This window comes from Schistocerca americana, chromosome 4 (assembly GCF_021461395.2).
Source record: "Schistocerca americana isolate TAMUIC-IGC-003095 chromosome 4, iqSchAmer2.1, whole genome shotgun sequence".
Taxonomy (NCBI): Eukaryota; Metazoa; Arthropoda; class Insecta; order Orthoptera; family Acrididae; genus Schistocerca; species Schistocerca americana.
The window spans coordinates 787,000,909-787,024,797 of NC_060122.1; positions in this window are offsets into that span (position 1 = coordinate 787,000,909).

A 23,889-nucleotide genomic window follows, 5' to 3' on the forward strand; every position below is an offset into this window, starting at 1 on the left:
TCAAAATTTAAATGAAATGTATAATTAAAGGCGTCGGTTCTTAATTGCAAAAACAGACACACTTCCTACGTATTTTTTTGCGAAGAATCCGAGTACACAATAAAAATGGGGGCTTCCCATTTGAAAATAGAAAGTTAAACCCGCCCACGGAAGAGGGGTGGCTAGGAAGTGGCCAATAGTAGCACAGACATCTGTCCCCTTTGCCAATGTTAACTTTACACCTAGAAATTTTTTTTCTCGTAGGATGCGTCATTTTTGAGATATTTAGGTTACTAGTGTAGTGGTATATACGGAGCCTATTACGTCGAGGCATCATATTAGTCATCATTCTTTGGCACTTTAAGCTTGTTATTTAGTTTCGCTTCATGTTGAGTATCGAAACACACACAGATACAGCAGGTTGGGCTGCATCCAGCAGTAGAAAATAACCTTTGCCTGCTGACAATGTTTTCTGAACTTTCGTTTCTCATGTTGCGCGCACGCTGGACATAAAATTTAAGCCAGCTGCAGATGCTCGACAGCGCTCTTGACAAGCAGACGGGTTGAGACCTGTGTTTTGATATAACCGAGATGAAACTGATCCCATCCCGAGATCATGTTCAATGTGATCACCCGCGCCACACTTACAGTGTACCCGAAGTTTCAGTGAGAAGAAATTCGTTATGTGTTGTGGCAAACGGGATTTTTCTACTTGCAGTGTAGCTCGAATTGGGTTTTCGAGAACGAACAATTCCAATAACAAAAAAATGCATTTTGTGATATATTGTTAATATAAATATTGTCAATATAAATCATGTAATGCCCGCAGAGTCATACACAACCTGATAAATAGTTTCCGGTCACTGTATGTAATGCGCAAATCACCACTAAATCTCACGAGAGGCAGACCTGGTCGCACAAAAGGGGGCAAGGAATACTACAGGGTGATTCAAAAAGAATACCACAACTTTAGGAATTTAAAACTCTGCAACGACAAAAGGCAGAGCTAAGCACTATCTGTCGGCGAATTAAGGGAGCTATAAAGTTTCATTTAGTTGTACATTTGTTCGCTTGAGGCGCTGTTGACTAGGCGTCAGCGTCAGTTGATGCTAAGATGGCGACCGCTCAACAGAAAGCTTTTTGTGTTATTGAGTACGGCAGAAGTGAATCGACGACAGTTGTTCAGCGTGCATTTCGAACGAAGAACGGTGTTAAACCTCCTGATAGGTGGTGTATTAAACGTTGGTATAAACAGTTTACAGAGAATGGGTGTTTGTGCAAAGGGAAAAGTTCTGGACGGCCGAGAACGAGTGATGAAAATGTAGCACGCATCCAGCAAGCATTTGTTCGCAGCCCAGGAAAATCGACTCGCAGAGCTATTCAATTACAATTACAATTCATATTTCAGCAGGATGGAGCGCCACCACATTGGCACTTATCTGTTCGTAACTACCTGAACGTCAACTACCCGAGGCGATGGATCGGCCGCCAAGCAGCCCGTGACAGAGCACTTCATCACCAGCTTCCAAGAAGCCCTGATCTTACCTCCTGCGATTTTTTCTTATGGGGGTATGTTAAGAATATGGTGTTTCGGCCACCTCTCCCAGCCACCATTAATGATTTGAAACGAGAAATAACAGCAGCTATCCAAACTGTTACGCCTGATATGCAACAGAGAGTGTGGAACGAGTTGGAGTATCGGGTTGATATTGCTCGAGTGTCTGGAGGGGGCCATATTGAACATCTCTGAACTTGTTTTTGAGTGAAAAAAAACCTTTTTAAATACTCTTTGTAATGATGTATAACAGAAGGTTATATTATGTTTCTTTCATTAAATACACATTTTTAAAGTTGTGGTATTCTTTTTGAATCACCCTGTATATTGCAAGTTGAGAAGCAGCAACAACAGAATGGATCAGTGAGAAGAGAACACAGACTTCGAACGTGGACTAGTGTTAGGATGTCACCAGAGCAACAAATTCATCGGGGAAATTTCATCCCTTCTAACGCTGCCTGCATTGTGTGATCAGAAGTATCCGAACACACCCCAGTGATCAGCGAAGAAGTGTCTGGAGATGACCTAGACAGTGGTGGGACATCAAATTGACTGTCAACCACCATACAGTCCAACAATCAGGAGTGATGGTCAGGACCCCCATTTAATTTCCCATTTCATTTCATAGCACGGCCTATTTGTCCACTTGAATTTTCGCGCAATGTGCTATTGACTAACTTCAATGTTAACCAACTCGGAAACGAGACAACGTGTAGAACTGTTTTCTTAACAATAATTTCTCAGCTCAGCCCGTAATGAATTTCCGCGGATTGAGAGAATATATGATGTTGTTTGACTGATTACAATATAGAGTTAAATTGGCTGAGAACGTTGCGGTACGAGCTCACTTTTCGCTATGATGTTGCATACCCTCTGGCTTGGATGCAAGCACTGATTTGGTTGGGAAGGCTGCTGTAAAGGTATAGAACTCTGTTCTGAGGCAACCTGGACCATAGCTGTTGTAACTGGTCCTTGATATTCTTGTCACTTATTCCCACAATAGTACCTCACCATCACACAGACAGTTCATAGGAACACACATACGTGGACGATCATTGACCTGTTGAAAAGTAGCACCTCGATGCTGTCGCGTGAGAGGCAACACATGAGGACACTGATGTCCTTGACGTACCGCTGTGTTGTCAAAATGCGGTCATCCGCTGCCAGTCGTGACCTGATGTGACACCCGATGGCTCATCACCAGGGGTCACTCCACTGTGCCTCTCCAAAACATCTGAAGAATGGGGCCTCTCCCTATGTCGCCACCATACTCGCCGATAATGGTCATTCGACAATGGTCATTCGGTGTAGTGCAGAACTGCAATTCGTCGCTGGACACAAAGTGCGACTCCCTTCAGAAATCAATGCTTTCCAGTCATAACATCACGCGAAACGAGGTCATGTGTGTGAGGTATTGACAGCAATGTACGAATAGGACGATAATTGCCTATTCCAGCTGCTGCTGGTGTCTGACAAATGGTGCAGAATGACACAGAATGTAAAAATGTTGCGCGGAATTAATTACCTGCTCTCGGACACGGGCACAGATGTAGAGGAGCAACGACGAGCTAGGTGCACAATACAGCGATCCTCCCTTGATGTGATTGGACGTGTTGGACCGGAACTTTGACGACGATAGCGTCTGCCCTAACTTTCTATGCAGCCCAGTGATGTGACATTCGAATATCCTACAAATATGGATACTGCATAATTCCACCAGCCGCCTATTGGAGGACCCAGGCTAGTTTCCATCACTTCATGATCATCTTCGGATCTGATTAATCTCAAGTTGTGAATAGTCAACAGGTTTGTAACAGAAAACAGTTGTTGAAAGTAAAAAAAGGTGAACGACACTGTAACAGACTTCTAACAACATTCCATGGTATCCAGCGTTGTACTGATTCCATTTAACCAATCCATTTCTTCCAAGTAACATCTACTGACACTACTGGTGTAAGCTCTGGAATTAACGTGAACATTTAAAATACTGCTTTCGAATCCAGTTGTCCACTGATTAGGGACAAAATCTTCAGAAAGTAAATAGTTTCTTGTTACAGACACGTTAGATGCCACATCATTACGTTCATAACTGATAATTGTTGTGCTGGGTAGCACTTGACATACTTTATTTCGTACCTGTAATACATGAAGTGCTAGTTGTCACAAAACGGCCCTCTCTTTTTCGGTAGGTCGCAACATTTTTATGGGTATTGGATTTCTTAGGTTTCCCGTATTTACTCAGATTCATTATTCCAATATCTGCAGGTCGATAGTAAGAGATGTCAGGGACAGAAAATCGTACTCTAAGAGGAAGCTGGTGACGCCCCGTTTCCTTGGCTTGGAGTCACAAATTCGGCAACCGGCGTGTGGCCGCGCCCTGCAATACTTTTGACCTCTGTATCCACACTCTCCAGCACTCTTACTTGACTGTAGCGGCTCATCAAAACCACTACTCTAGACCAACCCGAGCCCTGAACAGAATCCATTGGACAACAGTGCTGAAACCTGATTCCCGACTTCATTAACAAGTCGAGACTACATGTAGAGGAATACAGAAGGAAAGTAATCGAAGTTAGTATTAATAATACTGATAAATACTGCTAAGGTAATTTATCGTCTAGGATACCTACCATAAGACATAACAGTGGCGCAATTAGTCAAGTGAAAGGCCGTAGTATGCAGTCGTAATAATCACAGTTCTAGGTAGCAGAGTGTTCACTGAACTGGTACCGTCGAGAGGACGTCAGGCTGCTCCCCGCCTGATTTGACGCTGTTCCTTGTTAAAGTTTTGGAGAGAAATTTATATTGCACTGTAATTTCAAGGTTTTAACAGATGACAAACAGTTCAAAAATGTCTTCTGAATGTCTTAATCCCAGCAAAGACAAAAAAGCAATTATGAACATTCGGTACCGAGTTACTGGCAATTTTTGTTGTTGTGGTCTTCAGTCCTGAGACTGGTTTGATGCAGCTCTCCATGCTACTCTATCCTGTGCAAGCTTCTTCATCTCCCAGTACCTACTGCAATCTACATCCTTCTGAATCTGCTTAGTGTATTCATCTCTTGGTCTCCCTCTACGATTTTTACCCTCCAAGCTGCCCTCCAATACTAAATTGGTGATCCCTTGATGCCTCAGAACATGTCCTACCAACCGATCCCGTCTTCTGGTCAAGTTGTGCCACAAACTTCTCTTCTCCCCAATCCTGTTCAATACTTCCTCATTAGTTATGTGATCTACCCATCTAATCTTCAGCATTCTTCTGTAGCACCACATTTCGAATGCTTCTATTCTCTTCTTTTCCAAACTATTTATCGTCCATGTTTCACTTCCATACATGGCTATACTCCATACAAATACTTTCAGAAATGACTTCCTGACACTTAAATCTATACTTGATGTTAACAAATTTTTCTTCTTCAGAAACGCTTTCCTTGCCATTGCCAATCTACATTTTATATCCTTCCTACTTCGTCCATCATCAGTTATTTTGCTCCCCAGATAGCAAAACTCCTTTACTACTTTAAGTGTCTCATTTCCTAATCTAATTCCCTCAGCATCACCCGACTTAATTCGACTACATTCCATTATCCTCGTTTTGCTTTTGTTGGTGTTCATCTTATATCATCCTTTCAAGACACTGTCCATTCCATTCAACTGCTCTTCCAAGTCCTTTCCTGTCTCTGACAGAATTACAAGTTTTTATTTCTTCTCCATGGATTTTAATACCTACTCCGAATTTTTCTTTTGTTTCCTTTACTGCTTGCTCAATATACAGATTGAACAACATCGGGGAGAGGCTACAACCCTGTCTTTCTCCCTTCCCAACCACTGCTTCCCTTTCATGTCCCTCGACTCTTATAACTGCCATCTGGTTTCTGTACAAATTGTAAATAGCCTTTCGCTCCCTGTATTTTACCCCTGCCACCTTTAGAATTTGAAAGAGAGTATTCCAGTCAACATTGTCAAAAGCTTTCTCTAAGTCTACAAATGCTAGAAACGTAGGTTTGCCTTTCCTTAATCTTTCTTCTAAGATAACTCGTAAGGTCAGTATTGCCTCACGCGTTCCAGTGTTTCTACGGAATCCAAACTGAACTTCCCCGAGGTTGGCTTCTACTAGTTTTTCCATTCGTCTGTAAAGAATTCGTGTTAGTATTTTGCAGCTCTGACTTATTAAACTGATAGTTCGGTAATTTTCACATCTGTCAACACCTGCTTTCTTTGGGATTGGAATCATTATATTCTTCTTGAAGTCTGAGGGTATTTCGCCTGTTTCATACATCTTGCTCACCAGTAGAGTTTTTTCAGGACTGGCTCTCCCAAGGCCGTCAGTAGTTCCAATGGAATGTTGTCTACTAGGGGCCTTGTTTCGACTCAGGTCTTTCAGTGCTCTTCACGCAGTATCGTATCTCCCATTTCATCTTCATCTACATCCTCTTCCATTTCCATAATATTGTCCTCAAGCACATCGCCCATGTATAGACCCTCTATATACTCCTTCCACCTTTCTGCTTTCCCTTCTTTGCTTAGAACTGGGTTTCCATCTGAGCTCTTGATATTCATACAAGTCGTTCTCTTATCTCCAAAGGTCTCTTTAATTTTCCTGTAGGCAGTATCTATCTTACCCCCAGTGAGATAAGCCTCTATACTGGCAATTACTAACAGATTATTCAGCAAATCTCTGAACTTACGGGTCATTCTCAAATAAGGTGGCAGTCTGGTGCACTGAATAAATTTGAATACGTTTGAGACTAGTTCCCAAGCAAACCTAGGTGTGATGAGCTACCTTAGCCCATAATTGTAGCTGTAGTAATCGAAACGACTATTGATGCGTAGCCTATGACAGCAGAGTGGGGAGGAACTGCGGCCTGCGGTGTCAATCGCCGGGTCGCGTCGCGGCACCCACTGCTGGCTTGATCAGCCGACGCCAAGTTCTTCCACACCGAGTGTCTGGCCACCATCACACCACTTCTGTCTCACAGTGGACACACTCTCCTGTCTCTTTGATCACTCCTGGCCCCATCAAGAAGCGTTATAATTCAGCCTAATTGTTTGGGCTAAGCTGTCATAAATATGATACGGGCGAAAACTTCACAAAAAAATGATACGCCCCGTCTATACCTGCCACAAATGCTCCTACTATTAAATGTGCTGTCATTGTATAGGAGTAGTAATTCATAAACTGTCTTTCTATTATCAACTATAGTTTGGAGGGAAGAAATAATTGTAAATAACAGCACTATGAGTGAGAATAAACGTGCATACAGCTCTACAGCATTTGCCGCTGAAGTATTGACTTCGTACCCACCAAATTTGTCTTACGTACTTTTAGTACATGGAGATGATTATTAAGCAGTCAATATAGTCCTTAAATATGATACACTCCATTCCAAAATACGGCGCAGTGGTTAGCACACTGGACTCGCATTCGGGAGGACGACGGTTCAGTCCCGCGTCCGGCCATCCTGATTTAGGTTTTCCGTGATTTCCTTAAATCGCTCCAGGCAAATACCGGGATGGTTCCTTTGAAAGGACACGGTCGACTTCCTTCCCCATCCTTCCCTAATCCGATGAGACCGATGACCTTGCTGTCTGGTCTCCTCCCCCAAAAACAGTCAGTCAACAGTTAATTGCGAAAATTGACATATTGTCGCCTACGTCCCAGCCACCGGTTACACAGAGGTGTGCTGCGGGTTGCCGCCATTCCCGTATGCCAGCAACCCAACCGTCCAGACCCCAGCAGTAAACTGAATAAGAACAGCCTCCTGTCAAAAAAGGAGCAGGCCAAGCGCAGGACAGTCAGAAGGCTGTACCTGTGACCATATCTGTGGCAAGTACGCTATTCCTGATGTTTTACGGCGGCGGGAAATGTCAAATGAAAAATCTGCTTTGTGTAGTCCTGTTGATGTTCATGTTGCTTATCTCTTATTTTCGTATTAATACCAGTATATTAAGTATAAATGTAAACATTTCCTATCCACTGTTCGTAAAAAATAGGAAAACAAGTAACGAAATTTCTGTAGTTCTCTCTGATTCCGTATTTCTAGATTTCCGGAAAGCTTTTGACACCGTTTCTCACAAGCGACTTCTAACCAAGCCTATGGGATATCGTCTCAGTTCTGCGACTGGAATCGTGATTTCCCGTCAGGAAGGTCGCAGTTCGTAGTAATAGACGACAAATCATCCAGTAAAACTGAAGCGATATCAGGTGTTTCCCAGGGAAGCGTCCTGGGACCTCTGCTGTTCCTGATCTATATAAATGACCTGGGTGACAGTCTGAGCAGTTCTCTTAGGTTGTTCGCAGATGATGCTGTAATTTACCGTCTACTAAGGTCATCCGAAGACCAGTATCAGTTGCAAAGCGATTTAGAAAAGATTGCTGTATGGTGTGGCAGGTGGCAGTTGACGCTAAATAACGAAAAGTGTGAGGTGATCCACATGAGCTCCAAAAGAAATCCGTTGGAATTCGATTACTCGATAAATAGTACAATTCTCAAGGCTGTCAGTTCAACTAAGTACCTGGGTGTTAAAATTACGAACAAATTCGGTTGGAAAGACCACACAGATAATATTTTGGGGAAGGCGAGCCAAAGGTTGCGTTTCATTGCCAGGACACTTAGAAGATGCAGCAAGTCGACTAAAGAGACAGCTTACAGTACACTCGTTCGTCCTGTGTTTGAATATTGCTGCGCGGTGTGGGATCCTTACTAGGTGGGATTGACGGAGGACATCGAATGGGTGTAAAAAAGGGCAGCTCGTTTTGTATTATCACGTAGTAGGGGAGAGAGTGTGGCAGATATGATACGCAAATTGTGATGGAAGTCATTACAGCAAAGACGTTTTTCGTCGCGGCGAGATCTATTTACGAAATTTCAGTCACCAACTTTCTCTTCCGAATGCGAAAATATTTTGTTGAGCCCAACCTACATAGGTAGGAATGATCATCTAAATAAAATTAGAGAAATCAGAGCTCGAACAGAAAGGTTTAGGTGTTCGTTTTTCCCGTGCGCTGTTCGGGAGTGGAATGGTAGAGAGATTGTATGACTGTGGTTCGATGAGCCCTCTGCCAAGTACTTAATGTGAATTGCAGAGTAGTCATGTAGATGTAGATGTAGACGTACGTATTGTACCATAAATTTCCAAAAAATATCCCCTACAGAAAAATCACGGTTATACATACGCATCGATTTGTTTGGTCTCTACCTCGTTTCAACACCTCAACTTTCTGTCGTCAAAGAACTTGACATTGCCACATGTGTATAATATTTTGGAGGAGCCATATCATCTTCAAGAATTCAGTCCAAAGAAGAATACACTGTTTCTTATCTAGTGTAACTTTGTAAATTTAAAAAATTAAATTCAGTGTAATTTCAATGCAGCTTATACTCTCTAACATTTAGAATTTTTCCTAACAGTTACTTTTTTCCTTGCTAACATACAGACGAAGTTTTTGATTTTGTATCATATTTAGGTTACTTAGCCTACTTAATATTTCTATAGCCTCACTTTATAGAAACTTAGTACGTAATTTCTGTATTTGAAATAGAACATTACGCTCTTGTTTGACTGTAAATTTAACAGTTTAAAATTTTTAAAAATAATATAAAGTGGTGATGCTTAAATCTGACTCTCAAATGTTCCACAAATGAAAGACTTTTTGTCCGGCCTGAGCGACACTTGCCCCTCTACGACTTTGTTTGTTACGTGGAAGATACCAGGGCGTGTATCTTCACACTCTGAATGCAGTGTAGCAACAGATAAAAATATTCTGAGAAAAATGTTGTACCAGTGTATCAGAGACTGTTACATACTGTTGTTGTCATACATTTTTATCATTTGCTGAGTTGTCCTATTACGTTATACATTTCCACACGAGTGCTTGATTACATTTACTCACGTGTTTTTACGTTTTGCGTGATAACATGTACAGCTTTAAGGGGCCGTAGACACTCAATATTTATAGCGCAGTACTGGATGTTGCCCCATAATGGTTCAAATGGCTCTGGGACTTAACTGATGAGGTCATCAGTCCCCTAGAACTAAGAACTACTTAAATCTAACTAACCGAAGGACATCACCCACATCCATGCCAGTGGCAGGATTCGAACCTGCGGCTGTAGCGATCGCGCGGTTCCAGACTGTAGCGCCTATAACCGCTCGGCCACACTGGCCGGCGTTGCCCCATAATATCGACCGTCTGAGAGTGGTATTGACGGTATGAGCAATGTATTGAAAGAGACTGCTAAGCTTTAAAAATAATGACTTTCGGTTCACGCAATATATTATTCCGCATAAGGGTGATACTGAGCAATAAGTGGCAGCTCCTGTGGAGATTTCATGAATTATTTATTTATTTATTCTTGAGTCATCAGTCTTCTGACTGGTTTGATATGGCCCGCCACGAATTCTTCTACTGTGCCAACCTTTGCATTTCAGAGTAGCAATTGAAACCTACTTCCTAACTTACTTGCTGGCTGTATTCCAATCTCTGTTTTCCTCTACGGTTTGTATACTCTAAAGCTCCCTTTAGTACCATGGAAGTTATTCCCTGACGTCTTAATAGATGTCCTATCATTCTGACCCTCCTTCTTGTCAGTGTTTCCTATAGATCTCTTTCCTCGACAATTTTGCAGAGAACCTCCTCATTCCTTACCTTATCAGTCCACCTAGGTTTCAACATTCTTCTGTAACACAGCATCTCAAGTGCTTCTATTCTCTTCTGTTCCGGTTCTCCCATGGTCCATATCCCACTGACATACAATGCTGTGCTCCAAACGTACATTCTCAGAGATGTCCTCCTCAAATTAAGATCTACCTTTGATACTAGTGGACTTCTCTTGTTCACGAATTCCCCTTTTTATGTCCTCCTTACTCCGTCCGTCATGGGTTATTTTGCTGTTCTAGGTAGCAGAGTTCCTTAACTTCATCTACTTCGTGATCACCAATCCCGATGCTAAGTTTCTCGCTGTTCTTATTTCTGCTAGTTCTCGTTACTATCGTCTTTCTTCGATTTATTCTCAATCGATATTCTGTATTCGTTACACTGTCACTGCATACTGCAGATCCTGTAATCCTATTTCAGTTTCTCTCTTTGTTTTCTGTTTGCGACGTCGGCACATGTAACTGAACTATTGTTGTCTGTGTTGGATTTATAGCGATTCTGATGAGAACAACCAAATCACTGAACTGTTCTAAGTAAGTTAATCTCTGTTCTTCCTTCCTTATTCATAACAAATTCCATTCCCGTTATACCATTTTCTGCTGATGCTGCTGATGTTACTCTAAACTCGTCTGTCCAGAAATTCTTGTCGTATTTCCATTTCACCTAACTGACGCCTAGTATATCTAGACTCAGTATCAGCATTTCCCTTTTCAGATTTTCTGGTTTCTCTACCACGTTCAGAATTCTGATATTCCAAGCCCCGACTCGTAGAACGTTATCCTTTCGTTGATTATTCAGTCTTTTTCTCATGGTCACCTCGTCCTTGTCAGTTCCCTCCCGGAAATCGGAAGGGACACAAGTCCGAAATCTTTTGCCAATGTAGAGATCATCATGGCACTTACTCAATGACACGCCACACGTCCAGTGGATACACGTTACGTCTCTTTAACGCAGTGGTTTCTATTGCCTTCTGTATCCTCATACTATTGATCACTGCTGATTCTTCAGCATTTTACGGGCAGTTGCCACTCTAAGGCCAAGAGAGTGCGCTGAGCCTCTGACAGCTCCTCCGCCATCTTTGCATAGGCCGTTCGCAGAATGAGGATGACCTCTTATGCCGGAAGTCTGCGACCACCAAGGCTGATAATTTTTATTCAAAATTTAATTATGGACAGGATTCGACCCAGGGACCGAGAACGTTTCGATTATAATGAAAGACGCTACAACTAGACCAAGAGCAGATCTCTCCCAGATTTATGTACGTGTAAACAACTGATACAGCGACAGGAAGTACAGATGAAAAGGAATCATCTGTTGAAGTGCATGCAAGGAGTAGTTTGATTACTTACACAGTAATTAGCTGTAGAAATATTCGACAAAAGTGTCAGAGTGCAGGGAAATAACACTGCAGCTTGTCATTTGTTGCTTTCAAAACGGTGAATTATTTACTGCAGAAATAAATGAGAGCACTATTAACAGGTTCTGTTGTCAGGTTTACAGATAACGTCCACCACTGTGGAAAGTGGAATCCGACGAATGTATGATTAGTATCTTTTCTATTTACATAAGGTGCAAGGAGGCTCATCAATTCGTTGAAAGATTGATCGAGCATCATTAAAAATTCTGAAAGTCAGGTGGCTCAGATGCAAGTTCCCTTGGCATGCAAGTATGGCCATGTGTAGAAAGACTTCCATGCCACTTTTCGTCCATCGCCGTCTCCTCTAGCAATCGCAGTACGTGCAGGTTGTACTCATATCAAGATAAGTTTCGCATCACTCCAGTAACCAGAGCTCCTGAAGATAGACGTTGACTGTGGATATTGTACCACAGAAACAGTCCTTTTAACTATTCAGATGCCGGCCTCTTTGACAGAGCGGTTCTAGGCGCTTCAGTCTGGCACCACGCGACCGCTACGGTCGCAGGTTCGAATCCTGCTTCGGGCATGGATGTATGTAATGTCCTTAGGTTAGTTAGGTTTAACTAGTTCTAAGTTCTAGGGGACTGATGACCTCAGATGTTAAGTCCCATCGTGCTCAGAGCCATTTGAACCATTTTTTGACTGCTCAGAGAAGCCACTAAATCCGCCCAAAGAGGTAGACAACTATGCATGAGCAGCGCCTATTAGACGGAGAGGGTCCGACAGCCGATCAGTTCAGTCATTCCACCTGGGAGTAGGAACACGGCTCGTGTTGTCTGTAGTGCAACCATGCCTAGACGGTCAATACCGCGGTTCGATAGCGTCTGCGTTGTTACTTTGCTCCAGGCAGGGCTCTCAACAGGGGAAGTGTCCAGGCGTCTCGGAGTGAACCAAGATGAAGTTGTTTCGACATGGAGGAAATACAGAGAGAAAGGAACTGTCGATAACATGCCTCGCTCAGGCCGCCCAAGGGCTACCACTGCAGTGGATGACCGCTACCCACGGATTATGGCTCGGAGGAATCCTTACAACAACGCCACCATGTTGAATAATGCTTTTTGTGCAGCCACAGGACGTCGTGTTACGACTAAAACTGTGCGCAATAGGCAGCAAGATGCGCAACTTCACTCCCGACGTCCATGGCGAGGTCCATCTTTGCAACCACGACACCACACAGCGCGGTACAGATTGGCCCAACAAAACGGCGAATGGATCGCTCAGGATTGGTATCACGTTCTCTTCACCGATGAGTGTCGCATATGCCTTCAACCAGACAATCGTCGTAGACGTGTTTGGAGGGTACTCGGTCAGGCTGAACGCCTTAGACACACTGTCCAGCGAGTGCATCAAGGTGGAGGTTCCCTGCTGTTTTGGGGTGGCATTATATGGGGCCGACGTACGCCGCTGGTGGTCATGGAAGGCTCCGTAACAGCTGACGATACATGAATGCTATCCTCCGATCGATAGTGCAACCATATCGGCAGCATATTGGCGAGGCGTTTGTCTTCATGGACGACAGTTCGCGCCCCCATAGTGCACATCTCGTGAATGACTTCCTTCAGGAAAGACATCGTTCGGCTAGAGTGGCCAGCATGTTCTCCAGACATGAACCCTATCGGACATGCATGGGATGGATTGAAAAGGGTTATTTTTGGACGACGTGACACACCATCCACTCTGAGGGATCTACGCCGAATCGCCGTTGAGGAATGGGACAATCTAGACCAACAGTGCCTTGATGAACTTGTGGATAGTATGGCACGACGCATACAGGCATGCATCAATGCAAAAGGACGTGCTACTGGGTGTTAGAGGTATCGGTGTGTACACCTCTGAAGGTCTCGCTGTATAGTGGTACAACATGCAGTGTGTAGTTTTCATGAGGAACAAAACGAGCGGAAGTAATGTTTGTGTTGATCTCTATTCAAATTTTCTGTAAAGGTTCCGGAACTGTTGGAACCGAGGTGATGCAAAGTTATTTTGATGTGTGTACATCAGAGCCGACCACGGCGTGCCACATCGCTCGTGAGCCGAGTGTGCGGCCGATTCTCGGCCTTTCTCGGCTTTGGTCGGTAGTTCTAGGAAGTGCACCGTAGGGTGCGACATTTCATTTAGAATTGCCATTTGGCATATTTTGGTAGGCCCAAGTATGTTCACTTCAGCAGACTCGCAGTGACGGCGCTTTTTATCATTGCGTATTTGGTCGTAGTATGAAGGACATTCATTCTTAATATGTGTTACAGAGACGCATAATCAACGTGTATTGCATATTTGCTATGAAACAACATAGCAATACCACGCAAAGAGAAATTAAAAATTTAGTTGGCAATGAAAGAGAAAAAAATTTGAGCAAAATTTAGTTGCGATTCATTGTTCTGTACGTCAAGAAGCAATTGGTGCTAGTTTTGCTGGCATTGAGCAAGTGAAGAAATTCGTGATACGAATAGTAAAATGTCTGAAGTCACACGCGTTATTCTCTGTCACTGGCAATAGTTTTCAACGGAAACGAAGGAACAGTATAGATACTTGTATATTACTGCTAAGTACATAAGTCAAGGGGAACGATTTTCCGATTTGAAATCCTAAAGCCATCTATAATTAAATTTGTGAAGGAAAAATGAGTGCAGGAACGAAAATTAAAACATCCGGAGTGGATTTAAATAAACTCGACTGCACCTGTCCAAAGTACGTAAATTAAAAGATGAGAAACAACTTATTTACGATTTCATGGTGTAGATTTACAAAGAAAACCGCACTGCAGAAGGGAAAAATTACGCCTTACAGTTCCATGAGTCCACTTCTTAAAAGAAAACGGGAAGTCTGAAAAATTTATTGTGACCTTTAAAGAACTCAAAATGATAGCTTTCTAAGCGTTTTGAGGGAACCGCCTATCTTAAATCTTTTGTCGAGACCGTTTGTCATTTCAGTTGAAAGCTGTCCTGTGCGTGTGCAGATAAAACTCAATGGTCTGCAATATAAGTCCCATATTAAGTGTAGACGTTTTTTACGTGAAAATTGTCCAAGATGTGTACATTGTTTTTCTCAGGTAGGTAGGCTTTTGAAGTCTCTATAATGATGTTATGACGTTGTAAAAGTGCTACAATATCTCGATCAACATATGTGTCAGAGGTGTCAGAGACCTGTATTCCAGAGACCTGTTTTCGGTTGCTTTTTTTTCTCGTAAGCCATCTGGCTGTGTTGATGCGGTACGCCACGAATTCCTCTCCTGTGCCCACCTCTTCATCTCAGAGTAGCACTTGCAACATACGCCCTTACTTATTTGCTAGATGTGTTCCAATCTCTGTCTTCCTCTACAGGTTTTGCCCTCTACAGCTCCCTCTAGTACCATGGAAGTCATTCCCTCATGTCTTAGCAGATGTCCTGCCGTCCTGTTCCTTCGTCTTATCAGTATTGCCGACATATTCCTTTCTTCTCCGATTCTGCGCAGAACCTCTTCATTTTTCGACTATGAAACAAAATAAGTCTCGTTTAAATCGCAATCTGAGAAACTGTCTGTACTCAGGCTGACCGTCTGTTCCAGATAATAATTAGATTATATTTTAAGTGTGCCAGAAATACTCAAATAAAACTGAAAATATGTTTCGTTTGTGATTTACGTCGTTGAGAATTCGAAGTATAGAATCAAGTCATATGCAGTGCCATTTACATGCAGAACATTCGCAGTTTTCCCCTCCTTCGTCTCAGATAGTGTGCCATGGCGTTGGGAGAAGTGCGCAGCTAGGCTGTACAGTATGGCGCTCGTTCCTGGACGCGGCTCATGAACCTAATTCTTGACCCCCCGTCTCCCCGTCCGTTCTACATCATTGACCGCCGACATGTTCGCTACGACGGCAGAATACTTAACTGCGCGACCTGATCATAAATATTGCGTAATAATATTGTGTCGTTCTTGGCATCGCACTTGCGCGCAGTATGTTGACAGAATATTTTTGCGAAATTAATATTATAAAACCTATAGTTTCTTAATACAGTCGTAAGATACTAGAGCAGACGCGGCTCCCGGGTTGCCTCCAGGGTGGCGCCCTGCGCAGTGATGTGGTGCGGGCGGCTGGTGCTGTGGCTGGTGCTGGTGCTGGTGGTGGCGGCGGCTGGTGGCGCGGCTGCTGCTGCCGGTGCCGTCGCGGCCTGCGAGGGCAGCTCCGCCCCCGCCTCCACCTCCGCCCCCGCCGCCTCCGCCTCCTTCCCCGGGCCCTGTAGCGTGGACGGTGCCGGCCGCGTCTCCAGCAGAACCTGCCCCAGCTGCCGGCCGTGCCGCCCGGGACAGCTCTGCCAGGTAGACTAAGACACCATAGATACGCTGGCACTTGTTTCTCTGCTAATGTAACTTCTTTCCAGCAGTTTATTACTCATTTTCATTTTTCTGCAACCAGTTGCTTTTATTTATTTTATCTTTAATTTAACATATTTCAACACATTTCAAGCACGTTCACGTCTTCAGGCGTTTATGCATACAGAAATTGTTACTTATGACCAAAGTGCCTTTTACTAAATTAAACGTAGGAATTTTTGTTTATTGTGCTTTGGTGGAGTGGCTGCTGGGATAACAGATAGGAGGGGGGCAGTGGTTGTCCAGAAACTGATGTCCCCCACTGTCCACCCCTCCAGGCTTTAGCCTGGCGGTAAGCATCTCACTGTAACCTACACTGTTTATTCTTGTGCTCCTTTCCCCACAGTGTTGCAGTACTGGACCTTGTGCGTCCAGAAAAACCGTAAGCATCAGTTTTCCTGCGGACGGCTGGGTCTTGAACTTTTTCTTGCACGGAGAATTTGCATGTTTCCATTCCGAACTCTGTCTGCTCTTCCCCCCTCTCTCAATCCATCTCTCGCTCATCCTTCTCCATCTGCTTCTTCCCCCTTTGTTCATCTCCCCCTCCCCTATCTACGAGGGCAAGTCAATTATTATCCGCAAAGTAGTAAAAAAAAAAAAGATTGTTGTAATCAAACAGGAAACTAGCAAAAACATCATTTTTCGACGTAGTCTCCTTGCGTTTCAACGCACTTGGTCCATCGCTGTACAAGCTGCCTGATGCCCTCGTAATTCTCTGTTGAGCTGCGAGCCAGGAATGCACCGCTTCTTTCACGGCTTCATCCGAGGCAAATCGACGGCCTCTTAATGTCTGTTTGAGTGGACCAAACAACTGATAGAAGTGGCAAGATCGGGACTATATGGAGGGTGATCCAGTACTTCAAATTTGAGTTTCTGGAGCGTTTCAGCAGTGTGGGCAGCAGTACGCGGACGGGCATTGTCGTGCAACAACACAACACTTTTTGACAAAAATGGCTCTGAGCACTATGGGACTCAACTGCTGAGGTCATTAGTCCCCTAGAACTTAGAACTAGTTAAACCTAACTAACCTAAGGACATCACAAACATCCATGCCCGAGGCAGGATTCGAACCTGCGACCGTAGCGGTCTTGCGGTTCCAGACTGGAGCGCCTTTAACCGCACGGCCACTTCGGCCGGCACACTTTTTGACAGCAATCCTCGGCGTTTGTTTCGAATTGCAGGCTTTAGCCTGGCAGTAAGCATCTCAGTGTAACGTGCACTGTTTATTATTGTGCCCCTTTCCCCATAATGTTCCAGTACCGGAGCCTGTGTGTCCCAAAAAAAGGAAACGTAAGCATCAGTTTTCCTGCGAACGTTTGGGTCTTTAACGTTGTCTTGCACGGTGAATTTGGATGTTTCCATTCCATACTCTGCCGTTTACTCTGCGGCTCGTAATGATGGATCCAGGTGTCGTCACCAGTAATGATCCTGTCTAAGAAGTTGTCTCTTCGTTACCAAGCCGGCCACGGCGACCGAGCGGTTCTAGGCGCTTCAGTCCGGAACCGCGCGACTGCTACGGTCCCCATAGTGCTCAGAGCCATTTGAACCTTCGTTACCATAGCGATCCACATGTTTCTGGACATGTCCAAACGCGTTTGTTTATGCAACTGTGTGACTTGTTTTGGGACCCATCGTGCACAAACTTTATGAAATTCAGCTCTGTTGTGCATGATTTCGTAGGCAGAACCGTGACTAATTAGCAGACGATGTGCCACTTCGTCAATAGTTAATGGTGTGTCTAAGAGAATCATTTCACGTGAACGCTCAACAGTTTCTTCGTTCGTGGCGGTAAACGGTTGTCCGGCTCCTCCATCGTGCATTGCACTTGTGCGACCATTTCGGGATTTTTGAATTCATCCGTAGACACTTCTCTGTGGCAAAACACTGTTACCGTAGTGTAACGAATTTCTTCGATGAATTTCGACCCCTGATACGCCTTCCGACCACATAAAACGGATCACTGAGCGTTGCTCTTCTTTGGTGCAAATAGACAGGGTGGCAGCCATGATTAATAGCACGGCAGTGATAACGAAACTAACCTGGCATCTTGAAAATTGCAAAGATTTAACAAATAAACAAAGCTTGCGTCATCAGCGTAAAACGGCAGTACTACAAAAATAAATAAAAATATAACTAAATCGCTGATAATAAGTGACTTACAGACGTAATTCCATCTCCTTCTACCTCCTCTCTTTGTTCATCTCTTTCTCCTCCCCCATCTCTGTCCAGAACCTCCTCCTCATTTTCATGCCAGCCACTGTCCCCCTCCTTCCAAATACCCCAAAAGTCATGCAAACAACGAATCTTATGCCCCTTGATGGATATTAGTTCCTCGCCAACCACTGCCCTTCAGATACCCCAACAGTCTCACCAGTGTCCAGTGTCCAGTGATAGATGTCACTTCCTGGACAACGGCTGCCCTCCTGGCTCCAAATACCACAACATCCACACCACCAGCAAACAGCAAATAAAAGGTACTATTTTAGTTTAGTTTAAGACCCTTCTCTTTTAAGTAACAAATTTCTGTCTGTTTAAATGTCTGAAGATGGGCAAAACATGCTCGAAATGCGTTGATCCAGTCTGTTCAGATTTGAGTCACTTTATTTACTGCATAGCCTGCACGCACCTCTTTTCGAATTTAGCTACGTCTTATTACTTTAGGGCTGCTCAGGGCGCGGTTAGGCGAGCAAATAGTGCTCACGCTCGCTCGCCTTCTCGACAGTAAGCTGTCATTACGTAATGCTGGTGAACTGCAACCAATGCGCTACCTTCAGATGAATGATCATAGTTAGTTTCGGAGCAGCCTTCGATGTGAACTTATTTATTTAATGTGCAGTGCTTAAAATGGAGAACAGCTCTTTTGAAATCGATAAGAACTAACACCATGGCCGAGTGAGGAACTTCAAAGCGAAGGTCAGACACGCAAACATCAATTTACAACACGTTAGTGCAGAATACCTGTATGTTTATGGTATGCGATGTTGTCTTCATACGCTTAATATGCTTCTAAACTCAGAACACTACAAACAAAATTCAGTTTACCAAGACATTACAATATCTACCAAGCAAAAGATTGTGAACAAACGGAAGACCAACAGCGAGAATCGGAGAGTGCAAAAATTGAAGAAAGCTCTATTAATCGATGTGACTGAAGGACGTATTCGTGATATGGGGCCGACCGCAGTGGCCAAGCGGTTCTAGGCGCTTCAGTCTAGAACCGCGCGACCGCTACGGTCGCAGGTTCGAATCATGCCTCGTGCATGGATGTGTGTGATGTCCTTAGGTTAGTTTGGTTTAATTAGTTCTAAGTACTAGGGGACTGATGACCTCTGATGTTGTCCCATAGTGCTCAGAGCCATTTGAACCGTGATATGGGAGCAGAGAAGTAAAGATCTGAATAATTTTCCCCAAAATTTACACTATGTAAGTATTTTTAGGGTCCTGTGCCTCAGTCGTAAAAACAGGAACCTTAAATGATAACTTTGTTATTCGTACCTCTTCTGCCTGTGTGTCTGTCCTACTGTTAAGAAAGAACCCTTTATCTCAGGAACGGGTGAACGTATCAGGTCGAAATTTATGTCACATAATGGGGTACTGCCTCACGGCGGTGCAAGGAATGTAAGCTTCTAAGTCAGTAGAACCAAAAGACATGGCTATTTATGTCACATATTTTGATATTTTGCGACTATCGATATCGATAAAACGCAAAAATCTTCAAAATTCTCGATTCCTAGGATGAATGAACTATCTATGTGCATAATTTAATTTGCGCGGAACCTTCCGTGCGCAAGTCCTTATACAGATTCTCCTTTGTTCCAAGAGACAAATTCAACAAACGAATCTGCAGTTACAGCAAGTTATCACATCACTGTTCAGTTTGTAAAGCGTTGCCCGGTTCACTGATTTCCAGTTGGTGTTTTAATGTGGAATCCGAGCTACAGTTATATCTTATAGAACTACAGTGTGACAGCTGCATGCTAAGTGTGATAACAGAATTAATCTAGCAATCTTTTATTTCCCCAGTATAAGTTTTCACGAGTTTGCAAGTCAGCAGCTACGATCAGAGTTGGCCAGAATGGAATGCGCAGACTGTGTGCACGTGACGTTACGGTCGAAGCACGTGGCTATGGAAGCGTGGAAACTACTGTTACGTTGTAAGCTAGTGGAAGCTTAGGTTTTGTTTGTCCAAGAGCGGGGAATTTTTGTTACGTTTGTGAGTTTTATGAGAAGAATGCCTGGTTTTGCTGTCGCTGGTTGCTTGTCTTGTAACAGGAAAACGAAGGGAACTGGAATTACGTATTATCAGCTCGCCAGGGAAATACAGTTTCAACCTGTGTGCTACCATAAAGACCAAATTAATGCACCAAATAGTACTGTTTGTTCACGGCATTTTATATCAGACGAGTATGTTCTGGATTTGCGTGCAGGCCTGTTGAATATACCTGTCAGAAAACTTCCAGAGCCTGATGCTGTACCGTGTCTGAATCAGCCGGTTGGTGCAAGTGTCTGTAAAGGCGGTGAAAGACAATTAAAAGAAGCAGGAAAGACAGGAATCAGAAGACAACATGTCTGGAAAGGCCACTGTGAACATTTGAATACTAGCCACCCAAGAAATTGATGAATGATCAGTTCACGTTAACTGATTTATCGAACCCAGAAGACGAAGAACTACAACAGCTCAGGAATCGAGTGGGGAAATTAATGCGTAGGAACAAAAACGTCGGAACTGTGTGCTGTGCTTATGAGAGAGAAACTGAAGGTCTTTTGTCACAGAGAAAGAAAGAGTCAATTGGCTACTAATAATCTAATATCTAATAAAGTGAAGGACATTTTGAAGAAGATTTCCTCAGAAACTCAGCTCAGCTATTTGCTCTCTGGGAAGAAGCAAGCCAAGTGGAAAAGAGAGGACACACGCAAAACAGTGACAATTCGCGCTATCTCTAGGAAGCGCTATACCTTCTTAAGGAACAAACTAGGTTTCCGTAACATGGAATTTCAACGTTAGACAGATGGTGTCATATTCGTTCCAATGTTAGCCTGGAGTGTTGACTGGTTATGGAAGCGTGACATCTCATGATGAAGTTGAGGATAGCGTTGTAGGCCTACATAGTACTGTTCTCGTTTTTATTGTTCATGGACAAATTTTTATGACTTCAGATGAGCGGCACTGCTAAACTCGATAGTTTCCTCGGTTCATATTGTAGGTTATAGTGTTGTAGCAGTCGTTTCTAATCTTGGGCCAAGAATTCGATGTGTCTGGAACGAACTGCAAATTGATCACGTCAGTTCATGTTTCCCGCTTCCTCAGGACCCGGCGAAAAAGGTGTAGGTATTTTCAGATGTGCCTCACTTGTACAAATTACTTCGCAACCGCTTTGTTGACGACAGCGTAAAGCTTTCCGATGGGAAGTGATTAGGAAAGAGCCATTCGAGAAATCTCTATCATTTGATAACACAAAAACTAAAATGCACCCCGAAATGTCACACTTTCATCTCAGCGTCCAAAGCAGAAAGTGGCAACATGCATATCTGTCCTTGCAACTGTTTTCGAATAAAACTGCCAAGCAGTTATCTTTCGCGGGAAGAGGTGGAAACGGCAGAATTCTTTCAGCTTGTTAGTGACTCTTTTGACATTACAAAATTTCGTAGAATGGTCGACAAAAAGACATCAGCGAGCGCTCACTTAATTAACGATCAGTCCCAGAAAACGGTCCTGGACAAAACGTAGTCCTTCCGTGAAAAAAATGCAAATTCCAGCAAAAAGCAACGCAACTACTACCGGTACAGAAAGAACTGTTAACATTCTTTATTTGGCCTTCATTCTGACTTCCTGTCGCTAGGAATTTAATGTAACGGGACTGCTGAACCAGAATTGTCTCCATAATTTGTTTTTTCAGATTAGGGGAACAGGTCGTTTTTATCAACATCCTCCTCCAAAAGAAATGAAATATCACCCCATAAGCATAAGCATAAGAATGCCCATGACATTCTGTAATCGAACGCGCCATCTGTGGAACTGGAAAACGACGAATGGTAATTCTTGTCATAGAGTTTGCTTTGTGGAATACTGCCTGATATGTATGAAGCAATGGCAAAGCTAGAAAGGGAAGCAGAGATACAGGACATAAGTTTCGGCTGTTGGGTCGCCTGTGTTGTCTGCTGTGACAGAAGACGATGAACGCTCAGCAGAAGGGTCCACACATCTGACAGGTTACATTGCACGTCGAACTGCAAAATATGATAACACACAGATGTCGCCGTTGACTATTAGAGTCCTACTCCAATAAATGTTATAAAAATGGATGTACGTGTGTGTATGCATGTGTGTGTGTGTGTGTGTGTGTGTGTGTGTGTGTGTGTGTGTGTGTGTGTGTATGCCCCACATCTCCCCCTAAACTACTGGACCGACTTCAACCAGAGTTGGTACACATATCACTTACTGTCTGGAGATATTCCCTGTAATGTTAAGAATTACCTACCTATCAAATGTATGACGGAGAGGGTGAGAAAGCAGCGAAGTCCACGACGCGCAAATATCCAAACTTTATTCATTCAGCATTTGAGGAGAGCACTTAGTGAATTGCAACAAACTTAACGCATAATTTCAAACTATAACGAAACATTTTCTCGCTGACAACTCCCACAATATGATGACAGAAAGAAGTTTATAGCTTGCTACATTTTCGCTCTTCAAGCAGTAAAGCTGCCAAATGAAGTGTGACGCTTTAATTTATTACTTCTTTACTACTAGCGCTATTCGCAACACTTTTCTCAAACACTATCCAAATATGCTGCTGAACAGATTTGACGTGATCGACATTCAGCCACGTGCAAAGAAACTGCAGGGCGAAATTCGCTAGAGATACAGGTGAAATATATGTACCATTACGTGCCAAGTATGTTAAAATCTGCACGAAATGAATTTGAAATGTGAGTACACTGGCAAATTCATGGGTTAAAAGGCCGTCCTAAGCCCTGGATCGATTTCAACATTTGGTACACACATTACTTACAATATGGAAAGAAAAACAGTTGCAGTGAGAACCACCAACCGACCATTTAGATGGGGGTGATAAAGTGGAGGGGAAGAAGAGATGGACAGACAAAGAGATGGAAGGATGAGAAGGAGACAGTTGGGGGAGGGGGGGGGGGGGTGGCAGAAGATAGAGAAAGAGAGGAGAGGGAAATGGACAGTGAGAGGGTAGGGAAAGGAAAGGGAGGATATGGTCAGAGACTGGGAAGAGGAAGAGATGGACAGAAAGAGGTGAGATGAGGAAATGGACAGAGAGAGGAAAGAGGAGGTGATAGAGAAAGAGGGATGAGTGAGGAGATGAATAGCAAGAGGGGGCGGAGGAGATGGACAGGAAGAAGGGAGGAGCAGATAGGGATATGGGCAGAGATATGGGGGAGAACGAGATGAACAAAGATAGGAGGAGATGGAATTAGATGGGGGAGTAGAAGGACAGAGGGGGAAGAAGCAGATGGACAGAGGATGGACGAGCAGATGCATAGAGGGAGGAGGAAGAACAGACAGAGAGGGTGTTAGGAGGGGTGGACAGAGGGATTGGCAGCAGGAGACGGGCAGAAAATGTGAGGCTGAGAAGGGGTGAAGTAGATGGACACAGAGTAGGAAGGAGGAGAAGATTGGAAGATTGGAAGATTGGAATAAATACATAGCCAGGAATAGCTGGGTACTCAGCTAGTGAGAAAATAAAAAAAAAGAAACTTTCTTGCTTCTCAGATAAACCACAGATGTCTGAACAGAGAGCAGGTAATAATTTAAAATATTAAAATGTAGGTGCTGATCGCTATATTGCACTCCCTGGTTGCAATGTTTACCGGACATGTTGTGTGAGCAATTACAACATCGATTTAGTCTGGGAATATCACGAATCCGAGGCAATTGCTTGACTGAGAGACTTGCTACCGTA